Raw genomic sequence first — 3,594 nt, forward strand, 5'->3', positions numbered from 1 at the left:
CAGTCCCATGGCAGCACTCCCCTCCACTGGTGCAGAAAATTAAAAAGTGACTGTCAATTCACGGACATCTCCAAGTCTCCAGCTCTCCTGCTGGCCTACCAAAGGAGCAAACAGAACTGCGGTGGTTTCAGCCAAGCCTGTGAGTGTGAGAAAGATCCAAGGGAAATTCACCAGTGTCATTACCTGAGAGATAGTTTGCTGTGGTGACTTCGGGTTGTCTACATAGATAATAATAATAACAGTAACAACAGTGAGGATCACTGCAGCATTTATAGAGTGTTTGCTACAGGCCAGGCGTTGTCAAGGCTTTGCAATTATCATCTTGCTTGATCCTCACGATGACCCTGGGATCCAGGTGTTATTATTAGCACTGTTTTATTGGTGAAAAGACTCAAGTAGATGGAGATTAAGTGACTTGGCCAGGGTCACATGGCTAGTAAGCTTCTGAATTCAGCTTTGAATTCAGGTTTTCCTGATGAGAAAAGAGGAGGAGGAAGAGGAGGAAGAGGAAGAGGAAGAGGAGAAGGAAGGAAGGAAGGAAGGAAGGAAGGAAGGAAGGAAGGAAGGAAGGAAAGAAGGAAGGAAAGAAGGAAAGAAGGAGGGAGAGAGAGGAGCGAGAAGTGCAAGTTCCTGAAGATCACCTTGGCATTCTTTAGACTTCTCAAGTAAGCAAACGTATGCTTTGTTACTCTCTCTGCCTTTCAGGAATCAATGATATATTTATTTGTGCACATACTGTGTGTGACACAAGAATCTTAATTTACTTGTCCTCAGTTTCCAGTTCACTTCGGGAAATGGAGACGACCATCTCTCTGTGTCTTTAAATGAAGAAGCTCGATGCCCTTTAAATTCTTGGCATCCAGAGGGGTTACAATAAATCTCTTAATCTCTTTGAGCATTTATTCTGCTCTAGACTGTTCACAGGCACTTATCCATGCGTCCTTCATGTGCAATTTGTATTTCAATCCAATGATTATTTGAGCTTCAGGCTATTTGATTTTATTTACTCTTAGTAGACTGTACCCTAAGACATATAAACACACACACACACACACACACAGAAATACATGACCAAATCTGGCCATATTTGAGGTGCATTCCAGATATGGCCAAAAATTAAGGCTATCTTTGGAAAACAAAAGCACAGGGAAGATTTTGATTATTATGTTATAAATATGTTGTAACCTTTGCATTTTTTAGAAGTAGAAGAAAAAATGTGAAAGAAAGGATTGCATATATTTAAATAATGTCATCTATTGGCTTTTGTTTCCTTATATAGTATTTGCTTTAAAAAAGAAAAAAGGAAAAGACCCAAGTGGTATGTGTTGAAGAGTCTGTCTCTCCTTCTCACAAAATCAACCTTTTCCATCTGAGATTTTTCAGCTTCCTGAAGTAGTAAGCAGAAAACATTTTACTCTTGGGTACAGAAAGAGATACTTTTGAGAGCATAACCCAGAAACTCTTTAACTTAAGAATCTGCCTTTTCCCATCTGCCAGAAGAAAGAACAGTTGAATTTTCTTTTGATATTCATTGCCATGAAACTACCCTCCCTACTTTTTTTTGCCTTCAGAGAGATGAGGTAAGTGCACATTCTACTAGCATAGGAAATGTAAATAAGTGAAAAGAATCACAGAATTTTGAAGCTGAAATGGACAGTAATAATCATCAGCATCAGCAGCCTTATTTGATGCCCTTTGGAGGATCAGAGAGGTGAAGGTACTTTACCAAGGCCCCACAATCATTTCTTTTCTCTACATAGTTTCACAGTGCTGAATTAAATATTACATGAGCCAGCTTTAAATTGGAATTTTTGAACATTGGGGTACATGAGGAAAAAGTGAAATATTTGTATCCAAAGGACAAGGGTTCAAATCACAGCTATGCTCTTTACTTTAAGCTTGGCGTGCAGTAACTGGTTTTACATCTTTTGGTTTCAGGCTACTCCTCAGTAAAGTGGGAGATTAACCTTGATAACCTCTAAAGCCCTTTCAAACTCTGAAGAAATAAACCTATAGAAGGAATTTCTATCGACCTTATATAATATGATATCTTGACCACCTCTTATTGGAAGGATGTCAGTGCTATTCTGGGTAGCAAGAAAAATCTAATGAAGGCAGCTAGGTGACGCAATGAGTAGAGTACCAACCCTGGAGTCAGGAGGACCTCAGTTCAAATCTGGCTTCAGACACTTGACACACTTACTAGCTGTGTGACCTTGGGCAAGTCACTTAATCCTAATTGCCCCACCTTCCACCCTCAAATAAAAATATCTGACCTGAATAGTATCCTTTCCATCTTTGTTCCCCTTCAGCATTCTGTATCCCAGTCACACTGAGCAACGTATAGAATCACAAGAGCGCAGGATTGTAGACCTGGAGATGGAAGGAACTTCAAACTCCTGCCAGCCCATAGCCCTCATTGTTTAGACTGAGGCCCAGGTAGGTTAAATGAATCATCCAAGATGACATCAGAAGGAGGATTTGATCTCAGGTCTCTTGATTCCACAGCCAGTACTTGTGCTGTTTCAACTCATTACTCTATGAGCTCTACTTTCCTCTCTTTCTTCCATGCCTCAGCAAAGGCTATCTGACATACCCCAAACATATTTTCTCTTCCATTTTTCCCCTTAGCATCTTGAGCTACCTTCAAAGCTTAGCTCATGTTCTACATGCAAAAGGAATCAGTGCTGACTGGGCTGTGTTCTGTCTCTCCTGAAATGGTTTTATGCAGAGTGTCCCAAACTAAGCTTGTCGAGATCAGGGAGGGCTTTGCATTTTTGTCATTTCATATCCATTGCTAAGCACGATGCCTTGTGTATCACAGACACTTACTGAATGTTGGATTTGGTGAATTTAACTGAATTTATGTTTAGTTTAGTAAAACTAGATTAAATGTTAATCCACATACAGTTATATAGTCAAATTTCTTGAGCAATTCAATATTGTTGTTGGGCAGCTGAGTTGTACAGTGGATAGAATGCTGGGCCTAGAATCAGGAAGACCTGAGTTCAAGTCTGGCCTCAGATACGTGTTAGCTATGTGAGTCTGAGCGAGTCACTTAGCCCTGTTTGCCTCAGTTTAACCATTTGTAAAATGAGCTGGAGAAGGAAATGGCCAACCACTCAAGTATCTTTGCCAAGAAAACCCCAAACGGCATCATGAAGAATCAGACACAACTTAAAAATTACCGAATAACAATAACAACAGCAAACTTCTAGGTGTGGAGATTCTGTCTACCAACGGAGACCAATACCTTCTCAATAGCTTGTATTCTTAAGCACCTGCTTGGCTTGTCTAGGACCACAAAGCCGGTACACGCCAAGGGCAGGACTTGAACTCGAGTCTTCCTGGCTCAGATCGGCTCTGTCTCCTAAGCCATGCTGCTTTACTGAGTCTAACAGCCATTATTTCTCTGTTCCTTATTTCTCTTACTAAATCTCAAGGAAGGAGACCGGTTATTGCTTTGTCATCCTTCCTGTAGGTTTAGCAAAACAAGAATGTTATATCTTTTTTTTCATTCTGAATGACATGAATTTCACCAGAACCCTTTCTTCAGATCCCTTCAACATTTGTTTATTTGCTTGGCTCTCTTCA

The sequence above is a fragment of the Trichosurus vulpecula genome, chromosome 5 (genome assembly GCF_011100635.1).
Source record: "Trichosurus vulpecula isolate mTriVul1 chromosome 5, mTriVul1.pri, whole genome shotgun sequence".
In the NCBI taxonomy this organism is placed as follows: Eukaryota; Metazoa; Chordata; class Mammalia; order Diprotodontia; family Phalangeridae; genus Trichosurus; species Trichosurus vulpecula.